The sequence below is a fragment of the Balaenoptera musculus genome, chromosome 1 (genome assembly GCF_009873245.2).
Source record: "Balaenoptera musculus isolate JJ_BM4_2016_0621 chromosome 1, mBalMus1.pri.v3, whole genome shotgun sequence".
In the NCBI taxonomy this organism is placed as follows: domain Eukaryota; kingdom Metazoa; phylum Chordata; class Mammalia; order Artiodactyla; family Balaenopteridae; genus Balaenoptera; species Balaenoptera musculus.
The window spans coordinates 5,833,344-5,849,961 of NC_045785.1; the positions used below are offsets into that span (position 1 = coordinate 5,833,344).

At 41.5% G+C, this 16,618-nt stretch overlaps 1 non-coding gene across 1 annotated transcript; it reads right to left on the bottom strand.

Annotated features, from left to right (window-relative positions):
• Nucleotides 1–9,019: 9,019 nt before the first annotated feature.
• Nucleotides 9,020–9,092, bottom strand: TRNAA-CGC. The gene has a single exon. It is a non-coding gene; the product is annotated as a tRNA-Ala (tRNA).
• Between the last annotated feature and the right edge of the window lie 7,526 nt (nt 9,093–16,618).

Sequence of the window (16,618 nt, forward strand, 5' to 3'; positions counted from 1 at the left end):
TTTCTATCGTTGTAACAGATTACCACAATTTTAGTGGTTTAACAACACAAGTATATTTATTATCTTACAGTTCTGAAGGTCAGACCTCTGACACTGGTCTCACTGGGCTAAAATCAAGGTGTGGGCCAGTGTGCATTTCCTTCTGGAGACGCTAGAGGAGAATCTATCTCTTTGCCTTTTCCAGCTTCTAGAGGCCCCCTGCAGCCCTAGGCTCACGGGGCCCGTCCTCCATCCTCAAAGCCAGCAGCACAGCATCTCTGACTGTTCTTCTGTGGTCACATGGCCCTCTCTGACTGACTGCAGCCAGCAAAGTTTCTCCACTATGACTGGTTTGGGCCCACCGGGATAACCCAGAATTATCTCCCATTTTGAGGTCCTGAGCCTTAATCATATCTTCAGAGTCTCTTTTGCCATCAATGGTAAACTATAGGTTCTGGAGATTAGAACAGGGACATCTTTAGGGGAGGGGAGGTGGTGGGTGGGAGCATTAGTCTGCCTGCCGTCATCATATTCTTTATTAGGTAAGGAAATACACTTCCATTCTTTGCGTGCTAAATTTGTGTCATGAATGGATGTTGAAATTTATTAAATGCTTTTCCCACAGCAGTTGAGATCATTAAAGGTTTTTGTCCTGTAATCTGTTAATGTGGTGAATTGTATTAGTAGATTTTCTAATCTACTAATCTCTTGCATGCCTGAGATAAACCCAACTTAGTCATCATGTTTTATCTTTTTTATGCTTTACCAGATTCTGTTTGGTAAGTTTATTATAGGATTTTTTTTTGGATCTCACGTGTAAGGTTGAACTGGAAGTTTCCTTTCTTGTACAATTTTGGTATCAAGCTTGCGCTAAGGTCATAATTTGAGTTGGGGAATATCTGCCCCCCACCCCCATTTTTTTCTTTTCTATAGAATCATTTGTGAAGGATTAAAATTATATATTCTTTGAATGTTTGATGAAATTTCCCTCTAAATCAATCTAGACCCAGTGTTTTCTTTGTGCTGAGATTTCTGTTTTAACTGAGCTGAAATTCATATAACATAATATTAACCATTTTAGAGCATGGAATTGCTGGGTTTTCTATGGGTTCAGTAATTCTATGTTTAACTGCTTGAGGAACCACCATTCAAATTCTTTGCAGGCAATAGGATTAGTCAGGTTCTTTTATCTTCCTGAGATGGTTTTGGTAAGTTGTAGTTGTCTAGGACTTTATCTTCATTACCTAAGTTTTCAAATTTATTGGCATAAACTGGTTTATAATCTCTTAGAATGTTTTTAATCTTGGCAACCACCTGGAATCGTGTCCCTCTTTTCATTCTTACTATTGTTCATTTGTGCTTTCTCCTTTTATTTTCTTTGATTAATAATCATGCAAGGGATTTGTCTATTTAATTAGTCTTTTCAAAGAATCAACTCTTGGCTTTGATAATACTTTCTATTCTGGCCCAACAGTGTTTTTTTTTGGCTGCACCACGAGGCACGCGGGATCTTAGTTCCCGGACCAGGGATTGAACCCTCACCCCCTGCAGTGGAAGTGCGGAGTCAACCACTAGACCACCAGGGAGGTCCCCAACAATGTTTTCTTTTAACTAGCATTTTTCTTCTGACTCCCATTGTTGCAGTTGAGAATTTAGTCATCTAATTGTTATTACTTTGTAGGTGATTTTTTTTTCTCCTGCTTTGGCTGCTTCTAAAACTTTTCCTTTCCTCTGGTGTTTTGCACTGCAAATCCATGATTTGTGGATTTATTTCCTTCCTTCCTTCCTTCTTTCCTTTTAATCTGCTGGGATTTATTAGAATTTCTGGATTTGAGCCTTGGTATATTTCAACAATTCTGGCAAATTCTCATCCATTATCTTTTCAAATATTGCTTCTTCCTCATTCCCTACTTTTCAGAAATTTCTTACTCTTTCCAGACTTTTCAACCTCTAAACTTGGATGCTTGGCTCCTTAATTTTGAGATATTCTTCTTTTCTATTATAAACATTCAAGGCTCTACTTTTTTTTTTTAATATATATATTGATGTCAGTTTGTGTTAGCATTTGGTTCTGATTTATTTCTGAGTGCATGCATCTTTTTTTCAATTTATCTAGCTATACTTTTGCTACTGATTTCTAACTTAATTGTAACGTGGTCAGAGAGCCTGGTCTGTAGGGTAACAGTCTTTTGAACTTTGTTGAACCTCACCATTTGGTCAGTTTTGTAAATATTTCATGTGTGATGGAGAAGAATGGGTCTTCTCACGCCCATCAGAATGGCTAAGATGAAGAAAGTAGGGTAATACTGAGCATGGATGATGGGGGAGCACCTGGAACGCTCATGTGCTGCTGGTGGGAATACAAATTGCTACAACCGTTTGGGAAAATTTTTTGGCAGTATCTGCATAATAACTAAACATAAGCTCAACCTGCTCAGCAGAAATGTGTACACATGATCATCAAAAGACGTGTCCAAGAATGTTCATCTCAGCATCATTTGTATTAGCTGTGAGGAGGAAACTATCTAAATGTCCACCAGTGAAACAAGGGATAAACATCTTGTGGTTTATTCATATAATGGAAAAACAAAGAAGACATTTCTACATGCTTAAATCTCACAAACATAATATTGAGCAAAAGAGATACAAAAGAGTACTACTATATGATTCCATTTATATAAAGTAAAAAGGGGCAAAATTAATCTGTAGTGTTGGAAGTCAGGATGGTGGTTACCTATAGCATGGATTGTGACTGGGGGTGAGGCAGAGCAGCAAGAAAGGGGGTTCTGGGGTGCTGTAAGCTTCCATTTCCTGATTTAATCCAAGTCCTGGATCTGCAGTGTGTCCACTTTGCGAGAAATCGTTGAGTTATATATTTTTGATCTGTGTACTCTTCTCTATTTATGTTCTCATTCAGTTAAAAGTTTAGTTTAAAAATGTCTACTCTTGGGAAAGAATCTGAAAAAGAATATATATATGTATATTCTTAATAACTTTGCTGTACACCTGAAACATTGTAAATCAACTATACTTCAATAAAAAAAATCTATTCTTTAATTGCTGGGTGCAGTGTTTATATATTCATTAAATCAAGTGTGTTAACTGTGCTAGTCAAATCTTCTCTGTCCTTACCTATTTCTTATGTGCTTGATATGTCAGTTACTAAGAGAAGTGTGTTCAACTTTCCCACTGTACTGGTGGCTTTGTCAGTTTCTTCTCATAGATGTGTAAATATTTGCTTTATATATCTTGAGGCTATATTATTAGATGCATTTAAGTTCAGAATTGTTATCTCCTCCTGGTGAACTGAATTTTTAAAAAATCACTGTGTAGTAGTCCTCTTTATTGCTTTTTGCTTTAATATCTACTTTGTCTGATGTTTAATAAGCTATTTCAGCTTTCTCTTGGCCACTACTTTGTGGTTTACCTTTTTCTATATTTTCAAATTTTTAGTGTCCTTATGTTTTGGAAGCACCTCTTGTGAATAGCATAGAGAAGAATTATTTTTTTAAAAATCTGGCCCAACAGTGTTTTCTTTGGCTGCACCACGAGGCACACGGGATCTTAGTTCCCGGACCAGGGATTGAACCCTCACCCCCTGCAGTGGAAGTGCGGAGTCAACCACTAGACCACCAGGGAGGTCCCCAACAATGTTTTCTTTTAACTAGCATTTTTCTTCTGACTCCCATTGTTGCAGTTGAGAATTTAGTCATCTAATTGTTATTCCTTTGTAGGTGATTTTTTTTTTTCTCCTGCTTTGGCTGCTTCTAAAACTTTTCCTTTCCTCTGGTGTTTTGCACTGCAAATCCATGATTTGTGGATTTATTTCCTTCCTTCCTTCCTTCCTTCTTTCCTTTTAATCTGCTGGGATTTATTAGAATTTCTGGATTTGAGCCTTGGTATATTTCAACAATTCTGGCAAATTCTCATCCATTATCTTTTCAAATATTGCTTCTTCCTCATTCCCTCTTGTCTCTCCTTCCAGATAATGTAATTTACCTCCTTTTATTATATGTTTCATATCTCTTGACCTCTCTTTTTCCATCTTTTTGTCTTTTGGTACTGCATTCTGTATAAGTTTCTTCGGATCTGTCATTTAGTTCATTAATTCTCAGCTGTGTCCAACCTGGTGGCTGACATGTCCTTTGAATTATTAATTTTAATTGTTACATATTAATTTCACTTTAAAATGTTTTATTCTGTTTCAAATCTATTTGTTCTATGCACACGTTTATTTACTTAAATATACCAAACATACATGTTTTTTATTTTTTTTTTAATTTTAATTTTATATTGGAGTATAGTTGGTTAACAATGTTGTGTTACTTTCAGGAGTACAGCAAAGTGATTCAGTTACACATATATATGTAACTATTCTTTTTCAAATTCTTTTCCCACTTAGGTTGTTACAGAGTATTGAGCAGAGTTCCCTGTGCTATACAGTAGGTCCTCGTTGGTTATCTGTTTTAAATGTAGCAGTGTGTGTCTGATAATTCTCAAATCCAAAGTCTTTGCAGTTCTGGCTCTGCTGTCTGTGGTTCCTGCTGTTTTTGTTTATGTTGCTTTGTTTCCCTGTATGTTTTGTGGTTTTTGCTTGGGAAGTGTTCATTTTCCTTTATTTTATTGTTAATTCTATAGGATTCTTTGAGGTTCAGACTGAGTTTGAGTTCTTTGCAGAGAGGGTTTACACTACTTCTGAAAGTCACCTGAGGGGCCCTATCATTCTATGACCTGAGTGGTTGTGTGTGTTACCAGTTTCAGAGTTCAGTGCAGGAAATAGAAACCACTCAGTGTATTTTAAGCAGAAAGGGGTTTAACACAGGGAATTAGGTGCTTATAAAATCACTGGAAAAACTGGAGGTGTGGTAAATCAGGAAACCTCCCACGGAACTACTGAGTTGAAGACCACATCACTGTAGTTTTGATTCAGGCATAAGGAAGCCAGGGTTAGGAGGCCACCGCTGCCGCAGCTGTGACCGTAATGACCATATCTACCCACAGAGCTGCTGATAAAACCCTGAAATGCTGAGTCTGGCCACTGCCCATCTTTTACACTCCTCTCCATGACCTTGGTTGCCAGCAGAACGACAGTCTCGGCCTCACTTCCAGCTACCAAATCTCATGCAGGTCCATGCAGTTGGGAGAACCTAATTCACGTCTAGAGTCTAGCTGCAAAAGAGCATCAGAAATTAGGCTTTTATGTTCCAGCCTCTACAATACAGGAGTTGAAAAGTGTGCTGAGTCCGTTGATCACGACCTGCTCAGAGCTACTGGGTAGCTTCTCACCACTCTGCAGCCTCTCAGTTCTTGTTACCCTTTTGTCAGCCTTTGCCTAGTGTATCTTTTCCATCCCTGTATTTTGAACCTGTGTGAGACACTATTCACTGGCTACGGAACATTCATTTCGAAATCCCTTATCTCTTGTCTGCCTTTACTAAGTAAGCTGGGGTGACCTCCTCTCTTGCCAGCTGACAACAGTTTTGATTACTGAAACACCAGCAGAAGTCTGTTGAGAACTCTGGGAAGGTTTTTGCTTTTCCTGAAAGAGGAAGCCATGTGACCAGTGTTGTTTTTCTCTCCTTCCTGCTTTCAGTGTGGATGTAATGCCTGAAGCCTTGGCAGCCATTCTGTGACCATGAAGAAAAGGCCAAGAGAATTGCTGAGATACCAGCCCTACACTGACAAACCAACACCAGCAGCCACATACTTCCAGACTTCTACAAGAAAAATAAACCCACTTTGTTAGCCACTGTAGTTGGTGTTTCTGTTATTTGTATTCAAAAGCAGTTCCAACTAATATATAACTTTCTTTTTACGTGTGTCTTCTGCGAATAACATATCAATTTGGTTGTTGTTAACCTGAAAGTCTCTGTTTTTTTAATGTCACCATCTTTTTTGTTGTTGTTTACATAAATTTTATTTTATTGAAGTATAGTTGATTTACAATGTCCTGTTAGTTTCAGGTGTACAGCACAGTGATTCAGTTATACATACATATATACATATGTATATACATACATATATATTCTTTTTCAGATTCTTTTCTCTTATAGGTTATTACAAAATATTGGGTATAGTTCCCTGTCCTTGTTGGCTATCTATTTTATATATAGTAGTGTGTATATGTTAATCCCAACCTCCTAATTTATCTCTCCTCCCCTTTCCCCTTTGGTAACCATACATTTGTTTTCTATGTCTGTGGGTCTATTTCTGTTTTGTAAATAAGTTCATTTGTATCTTTTTTTTTTTTTTTTTTAGATTCCACATATAAGCGATATATTTGTCTTTGTCTGGCTTACTTCATTTAGTGTGATGATCTCTACGTCTATCCATGTTGCTGCAAATGGCACTATTTCAATCTTTTTTATGGCTGAATAATATTCCATTGTGTGTATGTATGTATGTATGTATGTATGTATGTGTGTGTGTGTGTGTGTGTGTATATCTCATATCTTCTTTATCCATCCATCTGTCATCTGTCAATGGACATTTAAGTTGCTTCCGTGTCTTGGCTATTGTAAATAGTGCTGCAATGAACTTTGGGGTGCATGTATTTTTTCTAATTGTAGTTTTCTTCAGATATATGCCCAGGAGTGGGATTGCAGAATCATATGGTAGCTCTATTTTTAGTTTTTTAAGGAACCTCCATACTGTTCTCCATAGTGGCTGTACCAATTTACATTCCCACCAACAGTGCAAGAGGGCTCCTTTTTCTCTACACCTTTTCCAGCATTTATTATTTGTAGACTTTTTGATGATGGCCATTCTGACCAGAGTGAGGTGACACCTCATTGTAGTTTTGATTTGCATTTCTCTAATAATTAGTGATGTTGAGCATTTTTTCATGTTCCTGTTGGTTATCTGTGTGATTTCTTTGGAGAAATGTCTGTTTAGGTCTTCTGCCCATTTTTTGATTGGGTTGTTTGGTTTTTTGTTATTGAGCTGTATGAGCTCTTTGTATATTTTGGAAATTAATCCCTTGTTGGTGCATCATTTGCAAATATTTTCTCCCATTCTATAGGTTATCTTTTTGTTTTATTTATGGTTTCCTTTGCTGTGCAAAAGCTCAAGTTTAATTAGGTCCCATTTGTTTATTTTTGTTTTTATTTCCATTACTCTAGGAGACAGATCTAAAAAGATATTGCTGCAATTTCTGCCAAAGAGTGTAAATGGGAATTTAATTCATACCCCTTTTGTGATTACTGAAATGTTTTGACTTATTCTTGCTATCTTATTTTATGTTTGCTTTTTACCATGATTTTTCATATTAAGTTTCTCCTCTTACCATTTCTTGGATTGATCATTCTCTTAAAATTTCATTTTCTTTTTCTTCAAGTGTTTTAGAAGGTGTACATCCAATTTCTACCATCCCACTTGGGACAATTTTCCAATCGATTTTCTTTTTGTGCTGTAGTTTGAATACCTTCTACTTATCTGTTTTTATGTTCACATTATGATCCTTTCTTTTGCAGTATCCAATCTGCTTTCAATCTCCTAAAATTTTTTTTTTCAGATATAGCATTTTTCAGGTGAAGATTTCCATTTGGCTCTTTTTTAGTGTTTCTATATTGCTCCTAAAAAGTCGTCCCTATACCTTCACCCATTATATCCATCTTTTCCTGTCAAATCTTTTTTTTTTTTTTGAAAGAGTTTCTTTCTTTATGGCTGTGTTGGGTCTTTGTTTCTGTGCGAGGGCTTTCTCTAGTTGTGGCAAGCGGGGGCCACTTTTCATCGTGGTGCGCGGGCCTCTCACTATCGCGGCCTCTCTTGTTGTGGAGCACAGGCTCCAGACGCACAGGCTCAGTAGTTGTGGCTCACGGGCCCAGTTGCTCCGCGGCATGTGGGATCTTCCCAGACCAGGGCTCGAACCCGTGTCCCCTGCGTTGGCAGGCAGACTCTCAACCACTGCGCCACCAGGGAAGCCCCTCCTGTCAAATCTTTAACGTATTTATAATAATTATTTTTGAGTCTTCACTAATTCTAGTGTCTGGATTTTCTGTGGGTCTGCTTCTACTGACTGCTTTTTTCTCTTGATTATGGGATGCAGTCTCCTGCTTCTTTGCTTGTCTCATAAATTCTGATTGTACACTGAACATTATGGGTGATACATTATGACAGATACATAGTTTCTGTCAACTTCCTCTGAAAAGTGATGAACTTTGTTCTAGAAGGCAGTTAAATTACTGGCAGATAACCTTGGTCCTGTGGCAGCTTAGTTCTAGGCTTTGTGAGGGTATGTTTATTTCAGTTTTGCCCTCAGTCTGGGATGTGGGCCTCACTCCTAAAACATGGCCTTTCTGGGGTTTTAGTAGAAAGCCCAAGGGGTTTACCAAACACCTCGAACTAGAGTGGACTTGAATTCCAAACTCTGAGTCTGCGGTCGGGCAGCTGCTGCAATCTCCGCTCAGTCCTCTGCCTCTCCACTTGTCACTCTCGGCTGGGCTCCTTGGAGGCGTGACCCACACGCGCAGGTTCAGCAGTCAGCCAAGGGTTGAAGGGGTGTTTGTACGCAGATCTGGGGGCTTCCTCCTTTCAGGATCTGCCCTCCCTCAATTCCCAGCTACTCTGGCAGTCCTTAAATCCAGCTTCTGTCTTTTCAGCCCTGCACGATGAGGTGGACCACCCCTAGATTCCTCCCGTCTAGGGCACTGTGCCTTCACATAGTTGTTTTTTATGTTTTTCCCGAGTTTCTAACTGTCAATAGCTTCTGTGCTATTACCTGAGGTGGAACTTACCCTCTAGATTTTTCTTCTTTTGAGACTGGAACAGCACGAGCTTTATTCAGTGGGCAAAGAACGGAGAAGCGGGAACCTACTTCAGAAATCGTCTCCTATCCTCTAGATTTTTTTTTTTTTTTTAATTCCCATGCCACTGTCTGTATTTTACAGCTTCATTTTTAATGGTTTCCTAGGGACCCTGGCACTTCTTATTTATTTATTTATTTATTTATTTAGGCTGTGCCGGGTCTTAGTTGCGGCACGCAGGATCTTTTAGTTGCGGAATGCGGACTTCTTAGTTGCGGCATGCGTGCGGGATCTAGTTCCCTGACCAGGGATCAAACCCGGGCCCCCTGCATTGCGAGCACAGAGTCTTACCCACTGGACCACCAGGGAAGTCCCTCCTCTAGATTTTTAATGTACACTAATAGTATTCAATAATATCCAGAATTAATCAATTCTATCCTCTCCTCCAAAAAGACAAAAACCTGAGTCTGTTTTCACTTCCCTTCTCATTCTCCTTTTCCTTGAATTAATCCAGGATCTTAGTTCTCTATTATTATTCATTTTTTAGCTATGCATAAAAACTATTTAAACTTCACTATAAGCTGTAATGGCTGCTCTGTTTGCCACTGCCCATTGGATACCACAGCTACCCCCTTCTTGCATTCTCTGTGTCTTGCTATGTTGCAATCCTTGAGAAATTCCTTCAGGGAGCAAATCTGAGAGTGACGACTTCCTGAGGTTTATATGCCCCAAATATTTCACTGTGACCTTTCACGTGAATGCTAATTTGGCTGAGTAAAGGACTCTGGGCTCAAAGTCATTTTTTCTTAGAACCTTGATCATATTGCTCCATTTTCCGCCAGCATCCTATGTTGCTGGGGCTCATATAATTCTTACTTCTTTGAGGGCAATTTTCTGCTTGTTTTCCTTGGAAAGGGTGTTGTTTTTTGTTTTTGTTTTTCTCTTGGTATTCTGAAGTTTTGGGAAATGTGTAAGGGTGTGTCTTATTTCCAAGTAAATCATTTTGTCACCCGAGGGCCCTTTCCATGTGAAGACCTGTATCTTTCTTCAGATCTGGGAAATTTTCTTCCATTATGTTTTAATTATCTCTTTCATGCCACTCTCTATTCCTGTCTCCTCAGATTCTAAATGCCTCTTTACTTTTCTTCACATTTTCTGTTCCTCGGACTTTTCCCATAATACCTTGTTTTTGTGTCTTGTAATATTGTGTCGGATCTCTGGGGATTATTTTCACATCTGTTTACTTTGTGAAATCTTTGCATGGGTGCTGGTCTCTGTTTATAGAGTTTTGTGCTCTTCTTGACATTCATTGGTTTTCAAATGTTTGGTGATTTTTTTAATCTTATGCTCCTATTTGTGTTTGAAAACCCCCAGTTCTGCTGTCTGTGGATCCAGGCTCTCATCACATGCGCTTGGAAGAGGAGCGTCCATGTTTCTGGACAGGGTGTGCAGTGGGGCTGGGTCCTCTTCATCGGGAAGGGCTTGCCATCCCACCTGGAGACTTCCTGCTGCCTGGGGCCTTGCCTGTCTCTTGGACACTAACGCTCTAGCCTGGAGGCAGACACTCACTGGCATGTTTAGTACAGGGAAGGGAGTGGGAGCCGCTGGCCAGCGGATACTCCGAAAGTGGTTCCCCAGATAATCACCCTGACTACTGCCCCAGGGCTGCTTCCTGTTCCATTTCCATAAACACGGAACTTTCTCAGAACTCTTGGAACTGCTTTCACAGAAGTCACTGCCTGTGAATATTTTAGCCTTCCTTTTCCTTTGATCCTATTTCTCCATCAAACCACACCTATCTGCTCTGTATCTTTCATGAATTCCTGAAACAGTCCGGTATGCCAATAGACATTTTGGGTTTTTACTTACAAGTTTGTTTTTTTTGTTTTTTTTTTCTGGGGGGGGGGGCCTCTCCGCGTGGCTTGCGGGATCTTAGTTCCCCAACCAGGGACTGAACCCGGGCCCACAGCAGTGGGAGCGCAAAGTCCTCACCACTGGACCGCCAGGGAGGTCCCAGGTTTATTCTTGACTTCAGGGGACTCCAGGATATGTTTACCAGGGAGGCAGGAGGTCCACCTGCGCTGGGCCACGGATGGATCCCCACAACTCGCCTGCATCACATTCCTGGTTATGGACCACAGGGTAGGGGCTCTGCACCCCTCCGAATAATACAGTGTCGCTTGTCCTGGTTGAGGTTCAAACTTAAAGGAGAAAGACCTGCTGGCATCAGGATTTGCAACCGGGAGAGGGGTTGTAAACATATCCTCAACATTAGGCTATAGAATTTCAGAAGAAAACCTTTCCATGAAATTCCCACCTAGAACCAGTTACGGGGAAGTGAGGTGATAAATGAGTCCAGAAAAATATACACGGGCTTCTAAGTCAGCCACAGCTTGCGTCAGGACACAGTGATGTAGAAATAACACGGCAAAGTTTTATGTGCAACTCAGGGTGTGGCATGTATGTATGATTCAGAAAGAATAATATGAGTTTGTATAGCTGGAAATGGGCATTTGGGTGGGGATTAAGCAACGACAGAATTATAATGCACGCTGGGTGGGACGGTAACACCTCTTTTTGCCTGTAAGGCTGTTCAGAGAAAACTCTGTATCCAGAAAGCTGTCTTTTTAGGATTACTGAATACATAGAACCATTAAGAATACGATTTAAGAAAAAGAAAAAGACATGAATAGAAGATGTCTATAGACTGATACTCCAGGTTTTAGAGGAAAACATTGAAAATGAGGATTTGGGGCTTCCCTGGGGGTGCAGTGGTTAAGAATCCACCTGTCAATGCAGGGCACATGGATTCGAGCCCTGGTCCGGGAAGATCCCACATGCTGCAGAGCAACGAAACCCGCGCAACACAACTACTGAGCCTGCGCTCTAAAGCCCGCGAGCCACAACTACTGAAGCCCGAGTGCCACAACTCCTAAAGCCCGCGTGCCTAGAACCCGTGCTCTGCAACAAGAGAAGCCACTGCAATGAGAAGCCCGCAACAAAGAGTAGCCCCCGCTCGCCGCAACTAGAGAAGGCCTGCGCGCATCAACGAAGACCCAATGCAGCCAAAAATAAACAAATTTAAAAAAAAAAAAGAAAAGAAAATGAGGATTTCAAGCGTACACCAAAGTGAATCAGTTATATGTATACATATATCCACTCTTTTTTAGATTCTTTTCCCATATAGGTCATTACAGAGTATTGAGTAGAGTTCCCTGTGCTATACTGGAGGTTCTTATTATCTATTTTATACATAGTAGTGTATATGTGTCAATCCCAATCTTCCAATTTATCCCTCCCCCCCTTACCCACCGGTAACCATAAATTTATTTTCTACATCTGTAACTCTATTTCTGTTTTGTAGATAAGTTCATTTGTAGCCTTTTTTTTAGATTCCACATATAAGTGATATCATAGGATCTGTCTTAGTCTGTCTGACTTACTTCACTCAGTATGATAATCTCTAAGTCCATCCACGTTGCGGCAAATGGCATTATTTTGTTCTTTTTAATGGCTAATATTCCATTGTATATATGTACCACATCTAAATCAACTATAAAAAATGACAATTTCAGTTTGGTAAATCAATTTCTTTATAAGATCCTTATCAGTAACCAAATAAGTGCCAATCTATTACTGTTAAAGTGTGTGGATTCCTGCAAAAGGAAAAATTGAACTGATTCAGCATCCAGTAAGCTTGGAAGAAGAAAAAAAAAAAAAAACTAGCCTCGAAAACAAAAACAAAAACAGATTTCTGGCTGCTGTCCACAAAATCCTCCCACACAGCTGACTGATGACAGGATGAACACCTGTTGTGTTACCTGCTCCCATGGCACAGCTTTCTTTCCTCAATAAGCCGCTGACGTGTGCCAAATCAAGATTTTGGTCCCAGTGACAGTGACTTTCTCGCGCGGCTCCGTACAAGTGTCTTTTTTCTTTTCTTTGGCCACACCACGTAGCATGCGGGATCCTAGTTCCCCAACCAGGGATCGAACCCGCGCCCCCCGCAGTGGAAGCTCGGAGTCCCAACCACTGGACCGTCAGGGAAGTCCCAAGTGTCTTTTCTTTTGAACCAGGTCGCTTGGTTGTAAGGCAGATGCTGATAGCTTCATGCAAGATCTCTGTGTGCCCAGGACAGTCCCTGGCAAAGGGCACGTTTCTGATAACTGGTGACTGTTAACACGGTCAAGGAAATGCAGGAACAGGTTCAATCAGTCAAAGTGGCATCCCACGAGCCACCTCTCAGGCCAGAGCTACCTTGAGTGGGGGTAACACGGCTGCTTGGGGACCCGATATTGTGCCTTTTTGCACTGACTCTGCCGCGATGCCCAGCAGTTTTCTGCTGTGCCAGTTAGGGGGCAGGTGGAAAGTTGAGCTGGAAAGACCAGAAAGGTAGAGCCTGAAAGCTTGATGGGAGGATAAAATTGTGGCGGTGCTTGGAGAAGACATGGACTGTTGTCTTTGGAAGGCGGGTGTCATAATTCGTATTGAAATGACGCACGGGGCTCGGAGGAGCCTCCCCGAGCCGGCTGCCCAGGCAGTGAGAACTGTGCCCGCGCTATCTTCACAGTTCTGGGATCGTGTGAGCCGGGCCACCTGGGCTCCTGGGAGCCCCAGACGTGTAATTAGAGCCTCTCGGGCCGGGACGATACGCAGACAAGTCTTATCATGCGTGTGGGCTGCTGTGGGTGCGCTGAGCCGGGCTCCCAGGCCTCCCTGAACCTCGGGATCCGGACCCGGCTTCTGCTTAGCCAAGAGCTGTGATCGGTTACTAGGTAGAAAACTGTGTACAGGACACTAGTGCCTGCAAGAACCCCAGCACAGCCAAGGAGCTGGCCCAGGCGAAATACAGCTTCCTGTGTGCTGAGCCCAGGGCCACTCAGGGCTCAGGCCAGACAGAGAGACTCATCCTGCCTTACACAAGAGGGGAGTGTACAAAAGTCACGCAGTCCCAGGGGAGGCGCTGGGCTAATCCCTCATAACTGCGAAATGAAGAAACACGCAAGAAGCATGTGATTAAGATGTTTATTTGACATGGATCCAAAGTTATTTCCAAGGAATGAAGGTGCTGCCTTTTCCCATCGGGGCACAGAGTTCAAGATGACGAATGCTCGTACGTTCCCAAGGACCAGTCCCTTGGTTATAACCCCTCGGTCCCCCCTTTTACTTTGGTTGGGAGAGGGAGGAAGAGAAGATTTACATGCCATCATGGATGCTGTTTTCGAGAACTTGCTACAGGTGGGCTTGCTTTGGGTTCCGGTCCATTTTATGGGATCACAGGGTGAAGGATGACGGCATAGGGGAGGCACGTGTAAGCCCAGTGGCCTGCCAGCAGTTCTCTTTCTAGGCAGGGAAAACCTTCCCAACCATCTCCAGCCCCCTCTCCATCCCAAACCCCACCTGCGGCCCTGGCAGGTGGCCGTGGGCCTGAGAAGCAAAGGGCCGTCAAGGGCTGCTCTGATGTGAAAGCATTTCTGCAGGTGCTGGAAAACATAAACACTATACCTACCTTTGCCACTGAATTCTGGGCAGATCACGTGAAAGCCGAGGTAAGCCTGTCTAAACATGCTTTAGTAACAGATCTGGGCTGCTTAGGTAGAAGTATCTTGAAGTTTGATACATTCAAGTGAAAAGCAAGCATGAAAATTCACACCCTCAGATTGCATTAGACATGCTTCAGTTACATTGTTTCGCTTAGTACAAGGAGAGGCTAGCTGACTTCGGATGCACTTGAACCTTCTGCCCTATTCTCTCTCTACTTTCCAAATAAAACCCCAAAACTTCTCTTAAAAGGTGTATGATTCAAATGTGGAGAGGAAAAGGGTCAGAACGTTTGTCAAATGGTCTAGTCTGCAAAGCAAACCAGTCTCTGAGTGTCTTAGTTTGACCTAAGCTTATTTTCTTAAAATCAAGAATCCATACCACCACCATGCCCCCCATTCCCAAGCTTTAGTACTGGATTGGAAATTCACAGTTTGCCCCCTGGTTTGTTACACGATTCAGATTCAAAGGTGTGGAACCTCAATCTGTCTATCTGAAGGCCTTTAAAGGAAAAATCCTTCAAGAATCCTCAAAGTTTGAAGCAATATCTTTACTAGAGCTAATGCAAATTAATCTTGTGGAAAATCTTGGCAGGTCAAAACCAACATGAGTCAGTTTTATCTTCTCAGTTGCCATTACCATAATGTAGAAATTTTTACATGGCAACATATTTTTAAAGTTTTATTAGCTTTTCACAAAATGCCTAACAGAATGCTGAAATGAATTTCTAAGTTAATTATTTTAAAAAGTAGGCCCTAAGTCCATTTTGATAGTAACTATTGCTAAATAAAATACTGTATATATATGTGTTGTGGCAATGGCAATTTCCTGGTTTTGATTTTGGACTATGATTATATGTGATCATTGGGGAAATCTGGGTAATGGGTACAGGGGACCTCTCTGTACTGTTTTTGAAACTTTTGAATCTATAATTAATCTCAAAACGAAAAGTAAAAAAACAAAACAAAGAAAAACAAAGCTATGTATGAAATAACCATGCTAGGAGCTTATTCTTAAGAAAATGTCTCCATATACCCTAATATAATAAATTATGTGATGAAATTAAGAACTAAAATAGAGGGACTTCCCTGGCAGTCCAGTGGTTAAGACTCCGTGTTTCCACTGCAGGGGACACGGGTTTCAATCCCTAGTTGGGGAACTAAGATCCCGCAAGCCGTGCAGTACAGTCAAAAAATAAAATAAATAAAAAATTTAAAAAAAGAATTAAAATAGAGAATAGCTTAATATATATTTTGATTCTTAAACCAGTAGGCGGATGTAGTTCTCTTTTCTCCGACTATGAATTGCTCTAGAAAAATCTATGGCTCTGTTGTTTTGACTAGGGCCCCTAGCATTGAAGAAACATCCTTTTACAAGATCTTTTCATAACACAGTTAAGACATCCCTTGAGACCTAAAGAGAAATAAGCAATGCATAAACAAGATTAAACTTCCATTAGAATGTGGAATTTAGTAAGATCGGCAATGCATACTTGATTATTGCAGCCTAGAGAGACTTGGAATTTAATACTATCCAGATTTTGGGTTGACTTAACAAAGGAGTCCTCTTGAACTTAGCTTCTGCTTTCTGCCATGAAACGGTCCTTAATAATAAATTCCTTCTGTTTGCGTAGGGCTGGTCCCTGCTCTGCTGTGGTCTCCCACTGACGGGGAAGGGAAGCTCAGGGAATCCTTCCCAGAGGACGTGGGAGGTTGAGATGAGCCTGCACTTCCTGACTTTAGGCCAGAGCTTTGTTAACTAGGTAAGACCTGTCTTTAAGTGAGGACTCAACAGTGCATTCAGTGGCAGCTAAGAGCCGGCTGTCTCCTCGCCCATAACGGTCTTATCAACACTAAGAGGGCAGGCCCAGGGCTGCCCTAGGCCAGGGGAGCACTTAGAATTCCATCTGCTCTGTGTGCTGGCCAAGGACTGAGTTGGCAAGTGGTGTTATGGATAGCATTCTGGTCATAGTGGCACTGGCCAGGAAGAAATAGGAAAAGATAATAGTCTCGCAAAATCAAGGAACGGCTTCCCTGGTGGCACAGTGGTTGAGAATCTGCCTGCCAATGCAGGGGACACGGGTTCGAGCCCTGGTCTGGGAGGATCCCACATGCCGCGGAGCAACTGGGCCCGTGAGCCACAACTACTGAGCCTGTGCGTCTGGAGCCTATGCTCCGCAACAAGAGAGGCCGCGATGGTGAGAGGCCCACGCACCGTGATGAAGAGTGGCCCCTGCTCGCCGCAACTAGAGAAAGCCCTCGCACAGAAACGAAGACCCAACACAGCCATAAATAAATAAATAAAGGAGTTCCCAAAAAAAAAAAAAAAAATCAAGGAACAACATGAAGGTGAGA